This window comes from Pleuronectes platessa, chromosome 16 (genome assembly GCF_947347685.1).
Source record: "Pleuronectes platessa chromosome 16, fPlePla1.1, whole genome shotgun sequence".
NCBI classification, from domain to species: Eukaryota; Metazoa; Chordata; class Actinopteri; order Pleuronectiformes; family Pleuronectidae; genus Pleuronectes; species Pleuronectes platessa.
The window spans coordinates 3788011-3806645 of record NC_070641.1 but is presented as its reverse complement, the minus strand read 5'-3'; the positions used below and the strand labels follow the sequence as shown (position 1 = coordinate 3806645).

Genomic DNA, 18635 nt, shown 5'->3' with positions numbered 1-18635 from the left:
TGATAAAGTCCCCTTCTAAAACAAGATGGATTTCCTTGTTTTTATGCCATGGACTGATATTATACAGAAATGCTGTTCCATCCTTCCAGCATGGTTCACAGAGTTAAAGAGCCACCGCCAAGTAGGAAGGACATTTTATTTGAGAGCACATGGGGGAGTATCACCGTTCTTAGACACTAACTAAAAGCTCATATTTTCCCCAATAATATGTTTCTAATCTGTCATTTCAAGTTGGTAAGATATTCAGAGCACCTGGTTGATGGTCCTGGTCAGCGTTTTTGTCAGTACACGTGACGAGAATACAGCATTTGAGATAATGATCTGAAGCAGCAGAGTAAGCCGATTCAGTCAATTAGAGTAGAAATTTGTGTCTTGTAAACTTCACTGCGACGAGGATGGGATTCGAACCCACGCGTGCAGAGCACAATGGATTAGCAGTCCATCGCCTTGACCACTCGGCCACCTCGTCCTATTGGGAGGTAAATTTATCTCCTGAAATTCAAACTTTTCCTGTTCTTAAGAGACTTGTTACAATGGTGACAAGTGGCTGTGGACACAAGAAGAAGAAAACTATTGCTGAAAAAACAGGATTCTAACCCATGCGTGCAGACCACAGTTGGTGATCATTTCTTTACTGGAGAACAATTTAGGGGACTACAGGACTCTAACTTATGTTTTCTGGTATTGTACCTGCGTACATAGGCAACTGGCCTTGCTTGTGTTTCTTGAAGATGTAACACTGGTCGTTCAAGAGGCTTCTTTAGTTCTAAAAGAGTTGTGGGAGGTTTCAGGTTTTAAATCTCTCTAGGATCTTCACCTATACTCAGAGTTGGTGTGTAAAACTTGCAGGTCGTTTAACCCCCCACCAAATGGTATTGTGTGGAGCTCCTTGAATCAAGGTGTGTATAGCATTTCGCTATGGTGTGAGTCATTAGGGTTACAAGAAATGGCAAGATATGCAAAGGGCCAGAGAGTGGAAATACCTGTAGCCTCCCACTACTAAGTTAAAACTTAAAGAGGATCTGGAAAGAGAAGTGACAGGTTTTCAAGAAACCAAAGCAAGCCTATGCACAAAGGTTTGATACCGAAAAGTTTCATCTTGAGGTAGAAGACAATGAATGTCACTCACAAAGGGTTCAATAGTGGAGAATGTGGGCATCGATCCCACTACCTCTCACATGCAAAGCGAGCGCTCTACCATTTGAGCTAATCCCCCTGTGTAAGAATGGCTTCTGTGGCAAATCCTGGCAACCTGTTCAGCATGTATGTTGTTCTGTCCTAGACTGGATCACATTGCCTAGACAAATGAATGAAGTCTCTCATCACAGGCCCTCAGGGGACACTGGACAAGTAAGTGATTTACAGCTGGGGAATTAGCTCAAATGGTAGAGCGCTCGCTTAGCATGCGAGAAGTAGTGGGATCGATGCCCACATTCTCCAGGAAATTTGTTATATCTTGATTTTAGTCTGGTTGGGAAAGTCTTTTAATTCAGTTTGATAAAGTCCCCTTCTAAAACAAGATGGATTTCCTTGTTTTTATGCCATGGACTGATATTATACAGAAATGCTGTTCCATCCTTCCAGCATGGTTCACAGAGTTAAAGAGCCACCGCCAAGTAGGAAGGACATTTTTCTTGAGAGCACATGGGGGAGTATCACCGTTCTTAGACACTAACTAAATGCTCATATTTTCCCCAATAATATGTTTCTAATCTGTCATTTCAAGTTGGTAAGATATTCAGAGCACCTGGTTGATGGTCCTGGTCAGCGTTTTTGTCAGTACACGTGACGAGAATACAGCATTTGAGATAATGATCTGAAGCAGCAGAGTAAGCTGATTCAGTCAATTAGAGTAGAAATTTGTGTCTTGTAAACTTCACTGCGACGAGGATGGGATTCGAACCCACGCGTGCAGAGCACAATGGATTAGCAGTCCATCGCCTTGACCACTCGGCCACCTCGTCCTATTGGGAGGTAAATTTATCTCCTGAAATTCAAACTTTTCCTGTTCTTAAGAGACTTGTTACAATGGTGACAAGTGGCTGTGGACACAAGAAGAAGAAAACTATTGCTGAAAAAACAGGATTCTAACCCATGCGTGCAGACCACAGTTGGTGATCATTTCTTTACTGGAGAACAATTTAGGGGACTACAGGACTCTAACTTATGTTTTCTGGTATTGTACCTGCGTACATAGGCAACTGGCCTTGCTTGTGTTTCTTGAAGATGTAACACTGGTCGTTCAAGAGGCTTCTTTAGTTCTAAAAGAGTTGTGGGAGGTTTCAGGTTTTAAATCTCTCTAGGATCTTCACCTATACTCAGAGTTGGTGTGTAAAACTTGCAGGTCGTTTAACCCCCCACCAAATGGTATTGTGTGGAGCTCCTTGAATCAAGGTGTGTATAGCATTTCGCTATAGTGTGAGTCATTAGGGTTACAAGAAATGGCAAGATATGCAAAGGGCCAGAGAGTGGAAATACCTGTAGCCTCCCACTACTAAGTTAAAACTTAAAGAGGATCTGGAAAGAGAAGTGACAGGTTTTCAAGAAACCAAAGCAAGCCTATTCACAAAGGTTTGATACCGGAAAGTTTCATCTTGAGGTAGAAGACAATGGATGTCACTCACAAAGGGTTCAATAGTGGAGAATGTGGGCATCGATCCCACTACCTCTCACATGCAAAGCGAGCGCTCTACCATTTGAGCTAATCCCCCTGTGTAAGAAAGGCTTCTGTGGCAAATCCTGGCAACCTGTTCAGCATGTATGTTGTTCTGTCCTAGACTGGATCACATTGCCTAGACAAATGAATGAAGTCTCTCATCACAGGCCCTCAGGGGACACTGGACAAGTAAGTGATTTACAGCTGGGGAATTAGCTCAAATGGTAGAGCGCTCGCTTAGCATGCGAGAAGTAGTGGGATCGATGCCCACATTCTCCAGGAAATTTGTTATATCTTGATTTTAGTCTGGTTGGGAAAGTCTTTTAATTCAGTTTGATAAAGTCCCCTTCTAAAACAAGATGGATTTCCTTGTTTTTATGCCATGGACTGATATTATACAGAAATGCTGTTCCATCCTTCCAGCATGGTTCACAGAGTTAAAGAGCCACCGCCAAGTAGGAAGGACATTTTTCTTGAGAGCACATGGGGGAGTATCACCGTTCTTAGACACTAACTAAATGCTCATATTTTCCCCAATAATATGTTTCTAATCTGTCATTTCAAGTTGGTAAGATATTCAGAGCACCTGGTTGATGGTCCTGGTCAGCGTTTTTGTCAGTACACGTGACGAGAATACAGCATTTGAGATAATGATCTGAAGCAGCAGAGTAAGCTGATTCAGTCAATTAGAGTAGAAATTTGTGTCTTGTAAACTTCACTGCGACGAGGATGGGATTCGAACCCACGCGTGCAGAGCACAATGGATTAGCAGTCCATCGCCTTGACCACTCGGCCACCTCGTCCTATTGGGAGGTAAATTTATCTCCTGAAATTCAAACTTTTCCTGTTCTTAAGAGACTTGTTACAATGGTGACAAGTGGCTGTGGACACAAGAAGAAGAAAACTATTGCTGAAAAAACAGGATTCTAACCCATGCGTGCAGACCACAGTTGGTGATCATTTCTTTACTGGAGAACAATTTAGGGGACTACAGGACTCTAACTTATGTTTTCTGGTATTGTACCTGCGTACATAGGCAACTGGCCTTGCTTGTGTTTCTTGAAGATGTAACACTGGTCGTTCAAGAGGCTTCTTTAGTTCTAAAAGAGTTGTGGGAGGTTTCAGGTTTTAAATCTCTCTAGGATCTTCACCTATACTCAGAGTTGGTGTGTAAAACTTGCAGGTCGTTTAACCCCCCACCAAATGGTATTGTGTGGAGCTCCTTGAATCAAGGTGTGTATAGCATTTCGCTATGGTGTGAGTCATTAGGGTTACAAGAAATGGCAAGATATGCAAAGGGCCAGAGAGTGGAAATACCTGTAGCCTCCCACTACTAAGTTAAAACTTAAAGAGGATCTGGAAAGAGAAGTGACAGGTTTTCAAGAAACCAAAGCAAGCCTATGCACAAAGGTTTGATACCGAAAAGTTTCATCTTGAGGTAGAAGACAATGGATGTCACTCACAAAGGGTTCAATAGTGGAGAATGTGGGCATCGATCCCACTACCTCTCACATGCAAAGCGAGCGCTCTACCATTTGAGCTAATCCCCCTGTGTAAGAATGGCTTCTGTGGCAAATCCTGGCAACCTGTTCAGCATGTATGTTGTTCTGTCCTAGACTGGATCACATTGCCTAGACAAATGAATGAAGTCTCTCATCACAGGCCCTCAGGGGACACTGGACAAGTAAGTGATTTACAGCTGGGGAATTAGCTCAAATGGTAGAGCGCTCGCTTAGCATGCGAGAAGTAGTGGGATCGATGCCCACATTCTCCAGGAAATTTGTTATATCTTGATTTTAGTCTGGTTGGGAAAGTCTTTTAATTCAGTTTGATAAAGTCCCCTTCTAAAACAAGATGGATTTCCTTGTTTTTATGCCATGGACTGATATTATACAGAAATGCTGTTCCATCCTTCCAGCATGGTTCACAGAGTTAAAGAGCCACCGCCAAGTAGGAAGGACATTTTTCTTGAGAGCACATGGGGGAGTATCACCGTTCTTAGACACTAACTAAATGCTCATATTTTCCCCAATAATATGTTTCTAATCTGTCATTTCAAGTTGGTAAGATATTCAGAGCACCTGGTTGATGGTCCTGGTCAGCGTTTTTGTCAGTACACGTGACGAGAATACAGCATTTGAGATAATGATCTGAAGCAGCAGAGTAAGCTGATTCAGTCAATTAGAGTAGAAATTTGTGTCTTGTAAACTTCACTGCGACGAGGATGGGATTCGAACCCACGCGTGCAGAGCACAATGGATTAGCAGTCCATCGCCTTGACCACTCGGCCACCTCGTCCTATTGGGAGGTAAATTTATCTCCTGAAATTCAAACTTTTCCTGTTCTTAAGAGACTTGTTACAATGGTGACAAGTGGCTGTGGACACAAGAAGAAGAAAACTATTGCTGAAAAAACAGGATTCTAACCCATGCGTGCAGACCACAGTTGGTGATCATTTCTTTACTGGAGAACAATTTAGGGGACTACAGGACTCTAACTTATGTTTTCTGGTATTGTACCTGCGTACATAGGCAACTGGCCTTGCTTGTGTTTCTTGAAGATGTAACACTGGTCGTTCAAGAGGCTTCTTTAGTTCTAAAAGAGTTGTGGGAGGTTTCAGGTTTTAAATCTCTCTAGGATCTTCACCTATACTCAGAGTTGGTGTGTAAAACTTGCAGGTCGTTTAACCCCCCACCAAATGGTATTGTGTGGAGCTCCTTGAATCAAGGTGTGTATAGCATTTCGCTATGGTGTGAGTCATTAGGGTTACAAGAAATGGCAAGATATGCAAAGGGCCAGAGAGTGGAAATACCTGTAGCCTCCCACTACTAAGTTAAAACTTAAAGAGGATCTGGAAAGAGAAGTGACAGGTTTTCAAGAAACCAAAGCAAGCCTATGCACAAAGGTTTGATACCGAAAAGTTTCATCTTGAGGTAGAAGACAATGGATGTCACTCACAAAGGGTTCAATAGTGGAGAATGTGGGCATCGATCCCACTACCTCTCACATGCAAAGCGAGCGCTCTACCATTTGAGCTAATCCCCCTGTGTAAGAATGGCTTCTGTGGCAAATCCTGGCAACCTGTTCAGCATGTATGTTGTTCTGTCCTAGACTGGATCACATTGCCTAGACAAATGAATGAAGTCTCTCATCACAGGCCCTCAGGGGACACTGGACAAGTAAGTGATTTACAGCTGGGGAATTAGCTCAAATGGTAGAGCGCTCGCTTAGCATGCGAGAAGTAGTGGGATCGATGCCCACATTCTCCAGGAAATTTGTTATATCTTGATTTTAGTCTGGTTGGGAAAGTCTTTTAATTCAGTTTGATAAAGTCCCCTTCTAAAACAAGATGGATTTCCTTGTTTTTATGCCATGGACTGATATTATACAGAAATGCTGTTCCATCCTTCCAGCATGGTTCACAGAGTTAAAGAGCCACCGCCAAGTAGGAAGGACATTTTATTTGAGAGCACATGGGGGAGTATCACCGTTCTTAGACACTAACTAAAAGCTCATATTTTCCCCAATAATATGTTTCTAATCTGTCATTTCAAGTTGGTAAGATATTCAGAGCACCTGGTTGATGGTCCTGGTCAGCGTTTTTGTCAGTACACGTGACGAGAATACAGCATTTGAGATAATGATCTGAAGCAGCAGAGTAAGCCGATTCAGTCAATTAGAGTAGAAATTTGTGTCTTGTAAACTTCACTGCGACGAGGATGGGATTCGAACCCACGCGTGCAGAGCACAATGGATTAGCAGTCCATCGCCTTGACCACTCGGCCACCTCGTCCTATTGGGAGGTAAATTTATCTCCTGAAATTCAAACTTTTCCTGTTCTTAAGAGACTTGTTACAATGGTGACAAGTGGCTGTGGACACAAGAAGAAGAAAACTATTGCTGAAAAAACAGGATTCTAACCCATGCGTGCAGACCACAGTTGGTGATCATTTCTTTACTGGAGAACAATTTAGGGGACTACAGGACTCTAACTTATGTTTTCTGGTATTGTACCTGCGTACATAGGCAACTGGCCTTGCTTGTGTTTCTTGAAGATGTAACACTGGTCGTTCAAGAGGCTTCTTTAGTTCTAAAAGAGTTGTGGGAGGTTTCAGGTTTTAAATCTCTCTAGGATCTTCACCTATACTCAGAGTTGGTGTGTAAAACTTGCAGGTCGTTTAACCCCCCACCAAATGGTATTGTGTGGAGCTCCTTGAATCAAGGTGTGTATAGCATTTCGCTATGGTGTGAGTCATTAGGGTTACAAGAAATGGCAAGATATGCAAAGGGCCAGAGAGTGGAAATACCTGTAGCCTCCCACTACTAAGTTAAAACTTAAAGAGGATCTGGAAAGAGAAGTGACAGGTTTTCAAGAAACCAAAGCAAGCCTATGCACAAAGGTTTGATACCGAAAAGTTTCATCTTGAGGTAGAAGACAATGGATGTCACTCACAAAGGGTTCAATAGTGGAGAATGTGGGCATCGATCCCACTACCTCTCACATGCAAAGCGAGCGCTCTACCATTTGAGCTAATCCCCCTGTGTAAGAATGGCTTCTGTGGCAAATCCTGGCAACCTGTTCAGCATGTATGTTGTTCTGTCCTAGACTGGATCACATTGCCTAGACAAATGAATGAAGTCTCTCATCACAGGCCCTCAGGGGACACTGGACAAGTAAGTGATTTACAGCTGGGGAATTAGCTCAAATGGTAGAGCGCTCGCTTAGCATGCGAGAAGTAGTGGGATCGATGCCCACATTCTCCAGGAAATTTGTTATATCTTAATTTTAGTCTGGTTGGGAAAGTCTTTTAATTCAGTTTGATAAAGTCCCCTTCTAAAACAAGATGGATTTCCTTGTTTTTATGCCATGGACTGATATTATACAGAAATGCTGTTCCATCCTTCCAGCATGGTTCACAGAGTTAAAGAGCCACCGCCAAGTAGGAAGGACATTTTTCTTGAGAGCACATGGGGGAGTATCACCGTTCTTAGACACTAACTAAATGCTCATATTTTCCCCAATAATATGTTTCTAATCTGTCATTTCAAGTTGGTAAGATATTCAGAGCACCTGGTTGATGGTCCTGGTCAGCGTTTTTGTCAGTACACGTGACGAGAATACAGCATTTGAGATAATGATCTGAAGCAGCAGAGTAAGCTGATTCAGTCAATTAGAGTAGAAATTTGTGTCTTGTAAACTTCACTGCGACGAGGATGGGATTCGAACCCACGCGTGCAGAGCACAATGGATTAGCAGTCCATCGCCTTGACCACTCGGCCACCTCGTCCTATTGGGAGGTAAATTTATCTCCTGAAATTCAAACTTTTCCTGTTCTTAAGAGACTTGTTACAATGGTGACAAGTGGCTGTGGACACAAGAAGAAGAAAACTATTGCTGAAAAAACAGGATTCTAACCCATGCGTGCAGACCACAGTTGGTGATCATTTCTTTACTGGAGAACAATTTAGGGGACTACAGGACTCTAACTTATGTTTTCTGGTATTGTACCTGCGTACATAGGCAACTGGCCTTGCTTGTGTTTCTTGAAGATGTAACACTGGTCGTTCAAGAGGCTTCTTTAGTTCTAAAAGAGTTGTGGGAGGTTTCAGGTTTTAAATCTCTCTAGGATCTTCACCTATACTCAGAGTTGGTGTGTAAAACTTGCAGGTCGTTTAACCCCCCACCAAATGGTATTGTGTGGAGCTCCTTGAATCAAGGTGTGTATAGCATTTCGCTATGGTGTGAGTCATTAGGGTTACAAGAAATGGCAAGATATGCAAAGGGCCAGAGAGTGGAAATACCTGTAGCCTCCCACTACTAAGTTAAAACTTAAAGAGGATCTGGAAAGAGAAGTGACAGGTTTTCAAGAAACCAAAGCAAGCCTATGCACAAAGGTTTGATACCGAAAAGTTTCATCTTGAGGTAGAAGACAATGGATGTCACTCACAAAGGGTTCAATAGTGGAGAATGTGGGCATCGATCCCACTACCTCTCACATGCAAAGCGAGCGCTCTACCATTTGAGCTAATCCCCCTGTGTAAGAATGGCTTCTGTGGCAAATCCTGGCAACCTGTTCAGCATGTATGTTGTTCTGTCCTAGACTGGATCACATTGCCTAGACAAATGAATGAAGTCTCTCATCACAGGCCCTCAGGGGACACTGGACAAGTAAGTGATTTACAGCTGGGGAATTAGCTCAAATGGTAGAGCGCTCGCTTAGCATGCGAGAAGTAGTGGGATCGATGCCCACATTCTCCAGGAAATTTGTTATATCTTGATTTTAGTCTGGTTGGGAAAGTCTTTTAATTCAGTTTGATAAAGTCCCCTTCTAAAACAAGATGGATTTCCTTGTTTTTATGCCATGGACTGATATTATACAGAAATGCTGTTCCATCCTTCCAGCATGGTTCACAGAGTTAAAGAGCCACCGCCAAGTAGGAAGGACATTTTATTTGAGAGCACATGGGGGAGTATCACCGTTCTTAGACACTAACTAAAAGCTCATATTTTCCCCAATAATATGTTTCTAATCTGTCATTTCAAGTTGGTAAGATATTCAGAGCACCTGGTTGATGGTCCTGGTCAGCGTTTTTGTCAGTACACGTGACGAGAATACAGCATTTGAGATAATGATCTGAAGCAGCAGAGTAAGCCGATTCAGTCAATTAGAGTAGAAATTTGTGTCTTGTAAACTTCACTGCGACGAGGATGGGATTCGAACCCACGCGTGCAGAGCACAATGGATTAGCAGTCCATCGCCTTGACCACTCGGCCACCTCGTCCTATTGGGAGGTAAATTTATCTCCTGAAATTCAAACTTTTCCTGTTCTTAAGAGACTTGTTACAATGGTGACAAGTGGCTGTGGACACAAGAAGAAGAAAACTATTGCTGAAAAAACAGGATTCTAACCCATGCGTGCAGACCACAGTTGGTGATCATTTCTTTACTGGAGAACAATTTAGGGGACTACAGGACTCTAACTTATGTTTTCTGGTATTGTACCTGCGTACATAGGCAACTGGCCTTGCTTGTGTTTCTTGAAGATGTAACACTGGTCGTTCAAGAGGCTTCTTTAGTTCTAAAAGAGTTGTGGGAGGTTTCAGGTTTTAAATCTCTCTAGGATCTTCACCTATACTCAGAGTTGGTGTGTAAAACTTGCAGGTCGTTTAACCCCCCACCAAATGGTATTGTGTGGAGCTCCTTGAATCAAGGTGTGTATAGCATTTCGCTATGGTGTGAGTCATTAGGGTTACAAGAAATGGCAAGATATGCAAAGGGCCAGAGAGTGGAAATACCTGTAGCCTCCCACTACTAAGTTAAAACTTAAAGAGGATCTGGAAAGAGAAGTGACAGGTTTTCAAGAAACCAAAGCAAGCCTATGCACAAAGGTTTGATACCGAAAAGTTTCATCTTGAGGTAGAAGACAATGGATGTCACTCACAAAGGGTTCAATAGTGGAGAATGTGGGCATCGATCCCACTACCTCTCACATGCAAAGCGAGCGCTCTACCATTTGAGCTAATCCCCCTGTGTAAGAATGGCTTCTGTGGCAAATCCTGGCAACCTGTTCAGCATGTATGTTGTTCTGTCCTAGACTGGATCACATTGCCTAGACAAATGAATGAAGTCTCTCATCACAGGCCCTCAGGGGACACTGGACAAGTAAGTGATTTACAGCTGGGGAATTAGCTCAAATGGTAGAGCGCTCGCTTAGCATGCGAGAAGTAGTGGGATCGATGCCCACATTCTCCAGGAAATTTGTTATATCTTGATTTTAGTCTGGTTGGGAAAGTCTTTTAATTCAGTTTGATAAAGTCCCCTTCTAAAACAAGATGGATTTCCTTGTTTTTATGCCATGGACTGATATTATACAGAAATGCTGTTCCATCCTTCCAGCATGGTTCACAGAGTTAAAGAGCCACCGCCAAGTAGGAAGGACATTTTTCTTGAGAGCACATGGGGGAGTATCACCGTTCTTAGACACTAACTAAATGCTCATATTTTCCCCAATAATATGTTTCTAATCTGTCATTTCAAGTTGGTAAGATATTCAGAGCACCTGGTTGATGGTCCTGGTCAGCGTTTTTGTCAGTACACGTGACGAGAATACAGCATTTGAGATAATGATCTGAAGCAGCAGAGTAAGCTGATTCAGTCAATTAGAGTAGAAATTTGTGTCTTGTAAACTTCACTGCGACGAGGATGGGATTCGAACCCACGCGTGCAGAGCACAATGGATTAGCAGTCCATCGCCTTGACCACTCGGCCACCTCGTCCTATTGGGAGGTAAATTTATCTCCTGAAATTCAAACTTTTCCTGTTCTTAAGAGACTTGTTACAATGGTGACAAGTGGCTGTGGACACAAGAAGAAGAAAACTATTGCTGAAAAAACAGGATTCTAACCCATGCGTGCAGACCACAGTTGGTGATCATTTCTTTACTGGAGAACAATTTAGGGGACTACAGGACTCTAACTTATGTTTTCTGGTATTGTACCTGCGTACATAGGCAACTGGCCTTGCTTGTGTTTCTTGAAGATGTAACACTGGTCGTTCAAGAGGCTTCTTTAGTTCTAAAAGAGTTGTGGGAGGTTTCAGGTTTTAAATCTCTCTAGGATCTTCACCTATACTCAGAGTTGGTGTGTAAAACTTGCAGGTCGTTTAACCCCCCACCAAATGGTATTGTGTGGAGCTCCTTGAATCAAGGTGTGTATAGCATTTCGCTATGGTGTGAGTCATTAGGGTTACAAGAAATGGCAAGATATGCAAAGGGCCAGAGAGTGGAAATACCTGTAGCCTCCCACTACTAAGTTAAAACTTAAAGAGGATCTGGAAAGAGAAGTGACAGGTTTTCAAGAAACCAAAGCAAGCCTATGCACAAAGGTTTGATACCGAAAAGTTTCATCTTGAGGTAGAAGACAATGGATGTCACTCACAAAGGGTTCAATAGTGGAGAATGTGGGCATCGATCCCACTACCTCTCACATGCAAAGCGAGCGCTCTACCATTTGAGCTAATCCCCCTGTGTAAGAATGGCTTCTGTGGCAAATCCTGGCAACCTGTTCAGCATGTATGTTGTTCTGTCCTAGACTGGATCACATTGCCTAGACAAATGAATGAAGTCTCTCATCACAGGCCCTCAGGGGACACTGGACAAGTAAGTGATTTACAGCTGGGGAATTAGCTCAAATGGTAGAGCGCTCGCTTAGCATGCGAGAAGTAGTGGGATCGATGCCCACATTCTCCAGGAAATTTGTTATATCTTGATTTTAGTCTGGTTGGGAAAGTCTTTTAATTCAGTTTGATAAAGTCCCCTTCTAAAACAAGATGGATTTCCTTGTTTTTATGCCATGGACTGATATTATACAGAAATGCTGTTCCATCCTTCCAGCATGGTTCACAGAGTTAAAGAGCCACCGCCAAGTAGGAAGGACATTTTATTTGAGAGCACATGGGGGAGTATCACCGTTCTTAGACACTAACTAAAAGCTCATATTTTCCCCAATAATATGTTTCTAATCTGTCATTTCAAGTTGGTAAGATATTCAGAGCACCTGGTTGATGGTCCTGGTCAGCGTTTTTGTCAGTACACGTGACGAGAATACAGCATTTGAGATAATGATCTGAAGCAGCAGAGTAAGCCGATTCAGTCAATTAGAGTAGAAATTTGTGTCTTGTAAACTTCACTGCGACGAGGATGGGATTCGAACCCACGCGTGCAGAGCACAATGGATTAGCAGTCCATCGCCTTGACCACTCGGCCACCTCGTCCTATTGGGAGGTAAATTTATCTCCTGAAATTCAAACTTTTCCTGTTCTTAAGAGACTTGTTACAATGGTGACAAGTGGCTGTGGACACAAGAAGAAGAAAACTATTGCTGAAAAAACAGGATTCTAACCCATGCGTGCAGACCACAGTTGGTGATCATTTCTTTACTGGAGAACAATTTAGGGGACTACAGGACTCTAACTTATGTTTTCTGGTATTGTACCTGCGTACATAGGCAACTGGCCTTGCTTGTGTTTCTTGAAGATGTAACACTGGTCGTTCAAGAGGCTTCTTTAGTTCTAAAAGAGTTGTGGGAGGTTTCAGGTTTTAAATCTCTCTAGGATCTTCACCTATACTCAGAGTTGGTGTGTAAAACTTGCAGGTCGTTTAACCCCCCACCAAATGGTATTGTGTGGAGCTCCTTGAATCAAGGTGTGTATAGCATTTCGCTATGGTGTGAGTCATTAGGGTTACAAGAAATGGCAAGATATGCAAAGGGCCAGAGAGTGGAAATACCTGTAGCCTCCCACTACTAAGTTAAAACTTAAAGAGGATCTGGAAAGAGAAGTGACAGGTTTTCAAGAAACCAAAGCAAGCCTATGCACAAAGGTTTGATACCGAAAAGTTTCATCTTGAGGTAGAAGACAATGGATGTCACTCACAAAGGGTTCAATAGTGGAGAATGTGGGCATCGATCCCACTACCTCTCACATGCAAAGCGAGCGCTCTACCATTTGAGCTAATCCCCCTGTGTAAGAATGGCTTCTGTGGCAAATCCTGGCAACCTGTTCAGCATGTATGTTGTTCTGTCCTAGACTGGATCACATTGCCTAGACAAATGAATGAAGTCTCTCATCACAGGCCCTCAGGGGACACTGGACAAGTAAGTGATTTACAGCTGGGGAATTAGCTCAAATGGTAGAGCGCTCGCTTAGCATGCGAGAAGTAGTGGGATCGATGCCCACATTCTCCAGGAAATTTGTTATATCTTGATTTTAGTCTGGTTGGGAAAGTCTTTTAATTCAGTTTGATAAAGTCCCCTTCTAAAACAAGATGGATTTCCTTGTTTTTATGCCATGGACTGATATTATACAGAAATGCTGTTCCATCCTTCCAGCATGGTTCACAGAGTTAAAGAGCCACCGCCAAGTAGGAAGGACATTTTTCTTGAGAGCACATGGGGGAGTATCACCGTTCTTAGACACTAACTAAATGCTCATATTTTCCCCAATAATATGTTTCTAATCTGTCATTTCAAGTTGGTAAGATATTCAGAGCACCTGGTTGATGGTCCTGGTCAGCGTTTTTGTCAGTACACGTGACGAGAATACAGCATTTGAGATAATGATCTGAAGCAGCAGAGTAAGCTGATTCAGTCAATTAGAGTAGAAATTTGTGTCTTGTAAACTTCACTGCGACGAGGATGGGATTCGAACCCACGCGTGCAGAGCACAATGGATTAGCAGTCCATCGCCTTGACCACTCGGCCACCTCGTCCTATTGGGAGGTAAATTTATCTCCTGAAATTCAAACTTTTCCTGTTCTTAAGAGACTTGTTACAATGGTGACAAGTGGCTGTGGACACAAGAAGAAGAAAACTATTGCTGAAAAAACAGGATTCTAACCCATGCGTGCAGACCACAGTTGGTGATCATTTCTTTACTGGAGAACAATTTAGGGGACTACAGGACTCTAACTTATGTTTTCTGGTATTGTACCTGCGTACATAGGCAACTGGCCTTGCTTGTGTTTCTTGAAGATGTAACACTGGTCGTTCAAGAGGCTTCTTTAGTTCTAAAAGAGTTGTGGGAGGTTTCAGGTTTTAAATCTCTCTAGGATCTTCACCTATACTCAGAGTTGGTGTGTAAAACTTGCAGGTCGTTTAACCCCCCACCAAATGGTATTGTGTGGAGCTCCTTGAATCAAGGTGTGTATAGCATTTCGCTATGGTGTGAGTCATTAGGGTTACAAGAAATGGCAAGATATGCAAAGGGCCAGAGAGTGGAAATACCTGTAGCCTCCCACTACTAAGTTAAAACTTAAAGAGGATCTGGAAAGAGAAGTGACAGGTTTTCAAGAAACCAAAGCAAGCCTACGCACAAAGGTTTGATACCGAAAAGTTTCATCTTGAGGTAGAAGACAATGGATGTCACTCACAAAGGGTTCAATAGTGGAGAATGTGGGCATCGATCCCACTACCTCTCACATGCAAAGCGAGCGCTCTACCATTTGAGCTAATCCCCCTGTGTAAGAATGGCTTCTGTGGCAAATCCTGGCAACCTGTTCAGCATGTATGTTGTTCTGTCCTAGACTGGATCACATTGCCTAGACAAATGAATGAAGTCTCTCATCACAGGCCCTCAGGGGACACTGGACAAGTAAGTGATTTACAGAGATATCTACAGATGGGGAATTAGCTCAAATGGTAGAGCGCTCGCTTAGCATGCGAGAAGTAGTGGGATCAATGCCCACATTCTCCAGGAAATTTGTTATATCTTGATTTTAGTCTGGTTGGGAAAGTCTTTTAATTCAGTTTGATAAAGTCCCCTTCTAAAACAAGATGGATTTCCTTGTTTTTATGCCATGGACTGATATTATACAGAAATGCTGTTCCATCCTTCCAGCATGGTTCACAGAGTTAAAGAGCCACCGCCAAGTAGGAAGGACATTTTTCTTGAGAGCACATGGGGGAGTATCACCGTTCTTAGACACTAACTAAATGCTCATATTTTCCCCAATAATATGTTTCTAATCTGTCATTTCAAGTTGGTAAGATATTCAGAGCACCTGGTTGATGGTCCTGGTCAGCGTTTTTGTCAGTACACGTGACGAGAATACAGCATTTGAGATAATGATCTGAAGCAGCAGAGTAAGCCGATTCAGTCAATTAGAGTAGAAATTTGTGTCTTGTAAACTTCACTGCGACGAGGATGGGATTCGAACCCACGCGTGCAGAGCACAATGGATTAGCAGTCCATCGCCTTGACCACTCGGCCACCTCGTCCTATTGGGAGGTTAATTTATCTCCTGAAATTCAAACTTTTCCTGTTCTTAAGAGACTTGTTACAATGGTGACAAGTGGCTGTGGACACAAGAAGAAGAAAACTATTGCTGAAAAAACAGGATTCTAACCCATGCGTGCAGACCACAGTTGGTGATCATTTCTTTACTGGAGAACAATTTAGGGGACTACAGGACTCTAACTTATGTTTTCTGGTATTGTACCTGCGTACATAGGCAACTGGCCTTGCTTGTGTTTCTTGAAGATGTAACACTGGTCGTTCAAGAGGCTTCTTTAGTTCTAAAAGAGTTGTGGGAGGTTTCAGGTTTTAAATCTCTCTAGGATCTTCACCTATACTCAGAGTTGGTGTGTAAAACTTGCAGGTCGTTTAACCCCCCACCAAATGGTATTGTGTGGAGCTCCTTGAATCAAGGTGTGTATAGCATTTCGCTATGGTGTGAGTCATTAGGGTTACAAGAAATGGCAAGATATGCAAAGGGGCAGAGAGTGGAAATACCTGTAGCCTCCCACTACTAAGTTAAAACTTAAAGAGGATCTGGAAAGAGAAGTGACAGGTTTTCAAGAAACCAAAGCAAGCCCATTCACAAAGGTTTGATACCGGAAAGTTTCATCTTGAGGTAGAAGACAATGGATGTCACTCACAAAGGGTTCAATAGTGGAGAATGTGGGCATCGATCCCACTACCTCTCACATGCAAAGCGAGCGCTCTACCATTTGAGCTAATCCCCCTGTGTAAGAATGGCTTCTGTGGCAAATCCTGGCAACCTGTTCAGCATGTATGTTGTTCTGTCCTAGACTGGATCACATTGTCTAGACAAATGAATGAAGTCTCTCATCACAGGCCCTCAGGGGACACTGGACAAGTAAGTGATTTACAGCTGGGGAATTAGCTCAAATGGTAGAGCGCTCGCTTAGCATGCGAGAAGTAGTGGGATCGATGCCCACATTCTCCAGGAAATTTGTTATATCTTGATTTTAGTCTGGTTGGGAAAGTCTTTTAATTCAGTTTGATAAAGTCCCCTTCTAAAACAAGATGGATTTCCTTGTTTTTATGCCATGGACTGATATTATACAGAAATGCTGTTCCATCCTTCCAGCATGGTTCACAGAGTTAAAGAGCCACCGCCAAGTAGGAAGGACATTTTTCTTGAGAGCACATGGGGGAGTATCACCGTTCTTAGACACTAACTAAATGCTCATATTTTCCCCAATAATATGTTTCTAATCTGTCATTTCAAGTTGGTAAGATATTCAGAGCACCTGGTTGATGGTCCTGGTCAGCGTTTTTGTCAGTACACGTGACGAGAATACAGCATTTGAGATAATGATCTGAAGCAGCAGAGTAAGCTGATTCAGTCAATTAGAGTAGAAATTTGTGTCTTGTAAACTTCACTGCGACGAGGATGGGATTCAAACCCACGCGTGTAGAGCACAATGGATTAGCAGTCCATCGCCTTGACCAGTCGGCCACCTCGTCCTATTCGGAGGTAAATTTATCTCCTGAAATTCAAACTTTTCCTGTTCTTAAGAGACTTGTTACAATGGTGACAAGTGGCTGTGGACACAAGAAGAAGAAAACTATTGCTGAAAAAACAGGATTCTAACCCATGCGTGCAGACCACAGTTGGTGATCATTTCTTTACTGGAGAACAATTTAGGGGACTACAGGACTCTAACTTATGTTTTCTGGTATTGTACCTGCGTACATAGGCAACTGGCCTTGCTTGTGTTTCTTGAAGATGTAACACTGGTCGTTCAAGAGGCTTCTTTAGTTCTAAAAGAGTTGTGGGAGGTTTCAGGTTTTAAATCTCTCTAGGATCTTCACCTATACTCAGAGTTGGTGTGTAAAACTTGCAGGTCGTTTAACCCCCCACCAAATGGTATTGTGTGGAGCTCCTTGAATCAAGGTGTGTATAGCATTTCGCTATGGTGTGAGTCATTAGGGTTACAAGAAATGGCAAGATATGCAAAGGGCCAGAGAGTGGAAATACCTGTAGCCTCCCACTACTAAGTTAAAACTTAAAGAGGATCTGGAAAGAGAAGTGACAGGTTTTCAAGAAACCAAAGCAAGCCTATTCACAAAGGTTTGATACCGGAAAGTTTCATCTTGAGGTAGAAGACAATGGATGTCACTCACAAAGGGTTCAATAGTGGAGAATGTGGGCATCGATCCCACTACCTCTCACATGCAAAGCGAGCGCTCTACCATTTGAGCTAATCCCCCTGTGTAAGAATGGCTTCTGTGGCAAATCCTGGCAACCTGTTCAGCATGTATGTTGTTCTGTCCTAGACTGGATCACATTGCCTAGACAAATGAATGAAGTCTCTCATCACAGGCCCTCAGGGGACACTGGACAAGTAAGTGATTTACAGCTGGGGAATTAGCTCAAATGGTAGAGCGCTCGCTTAGCATGCGAGAAGTAGTGGGATCGATGCCCACATTCTCCAGGAAATTTGTTATATCTTGATTTTAGTCTGGTTGGGAAAGTCTTTTAATTCAGTTTGATAAAGTCCCCTTCTAAAACAAGATGGATTTCCTTGTTTTTATGCCATGGACTGATATTATACAGAAATGCTGTTCCATCCTTCCAGCATGGTTCACAGAGTTAAAGAGCCACCGCCAAGTAGGAAGGACATTTTTCTTGAGAGCACATGGGGGAGTATCACCGTTCTTAGACACTAACTAAATGCTCATATTTTCCCCAATAATATGTTTCTAATCTGTCATTTCAAGTTGGTAAGATATTCAGAGCACCTGGTTGATGGTCCTGGTCAGCGTTTTTGTCAGTACACGTGACGAGAATACAGCATTTGAGATAATGATCTGAAGCAGCAGAGTAAGCTGATTCAGTCAATTAGAGTAGAAATTTGTGTCTTGTAAACTTCACTGCGACGAGGATGGGATTCGAACCCACGCGTGCAGAGCACAATGGATTAGCAGTCCATCGCCTTGACCACTCGGCCACCTCGTCCTATTGGGAGGTAAATTTATCTCCTGAAATTCAAACTTTTCCTGTTCTTAAGAGACTTGTTACAATGGTGACAAGTGGCTGTGGACACAAGAAGAAGAAAACTATTGCTGAAAAAACAGGATTCTAACCCATGCGTGCAGACCACAGTTGGTGATCATTTCTTTACTGGAGAACAATTTAGGGGACTACAGGACTCTAACTTATGTTTTCTGGT

General features: G+C 42.7%; 13 non-coding genes across 13 annotated transcripts; all 13 read right to left on the bottom strand.

Annotated features, from left to right (window-relative positions):
- Nucleotides 1-387: 387 nt before the first annotated feature.
- On the bottom strand, nt 388-469 carry trnas-gcu (transfer RNA serine (anticodon GCU)). Its single transcript has one exon. It is a non-coding gene; the product is annotated as a tRNA-Ser (tRNA).
- A 1413-nt stretch (nt 470-1882) lies between these two features.
- trnas-gcu (transfer RNA serine (anticodon GCU)) lies at nt 1883-1964 on the bottom strand. Its single transcript has one exon. It is a non-coding gene; the product is annotated as a tRNA-Ser (tRNA).
- Nucleotides 1965-3377: 1413 nt separating this feature from the next.
- Nucleotides 3378-3459, bottom strand: trnas-gcu (transfer RNA serine (anticodon GCU)). Its single transcript has one exon. It is a non-coding gene; the product is annotated as a tRNA-Ser (tRNA).
- Nucleotides 3460-4872: 1413 nt separating this feature from the next.
- trnas-gcu (transfer RNA serine (anticodon GCU)) lies at nt 4873-4954 on the bottom strand. Its single transcript has one exon. It is a non-coding gene; the product is annotated as a tRNA-Ser (tRNA).
- A 1413-nt stretch (nt 4955-6367) lies between these two features.
- On the bottom strand, nt 6368-6449 carry trnas-gcu (transfer RNA serine (anticodon GCU)). Its single transcript has one exon. It is a non-coding gene; the product is annotated as a tRNA-Ser (tRNA).
- A 1413-nt stretch (nt 6450-7862) lies between these two features.
- Nucleotides 7863-7944, bottom strand: trnas-gcu (transfer RNA serine (anticodon GCU)). The gene has a single exon. It is a non-coding gene; the product is annotated as a tRNA-Ser (tRNA).
- Nucleotides 7945-9357: 1413 nt separating this feature from the next.
- Nucleotides 9358-9439, bottom strand: trnas-gcu (transfer RNA serine (anticodon GCU)). Its single transcript has one exon. It is a non-coding gene; the product is annotated as a tRNA-Ser (tRNA).
- A 1413-nt stretch (nt 9440-10852) lies between these two features.
- trnas-gcu (transfer RNA serine (anticodon GCU)) lies at nt 10853-10934 on the bottom strand. Its single transcript has one exon. It is a non-coding gene; the product is annotated as a tRNA-Ser (tRNA).
- Nucleotides 10935-12347: 1413 nt separating this feature from the next.
- Nucleotides 12348-12429, bottom strand: trnas-gcu (transfer RNA serine (anticodon GCU)). Its single transcript has one exon. It is a non-coding gene; the product is annotated as a tRNA-Ser (tRNA).
- Nucleotides 12430-13842: 1413 nt separating this feature from the next.
- Nucleotides 13843-13924, bottom strand: trnas-gcu (transfer RNA serine (anticodon GCU)). Its single transcript has one exon. It is a non-coding gene; the product is annotated as a tRNA-Ser (tRNA).
- Nucleotides 13925-15349: 1425 nt separating this feature from the next.
- trnas-gcu (transfer RNA serine (anticodon GCU)) lies at nt 15350-15431 on the bottom strand. The gene has a single exon. It is a non-coding gene; the product is annotated as a tRNA-Ser (tRNA).
- Nucleotides 15432-16844: 1413 nt separating this feature from the next.
- trnas-gcu (transfer RNA serine (anticodon GCU)) lies at nt 16845-16926 on the bottom strand. Its single transcript has one exon. It is a non-coding gene; the product is annotated as a tRNA-Ser (tRNA).
- Nucleotides 16927-18339: 1413 nt separating this feature from the next.
- On the bottom strand, nt 18340-18421 carry trnas-gcu (transfer RNA serine (anticodon GCU)). The gene has a single exon. It is a non-coding gene; the product is annotated as a tRNA-Ser (tRNA).
- Nucleotides 18422-18635: the final 214 nt, after the last annotated feature.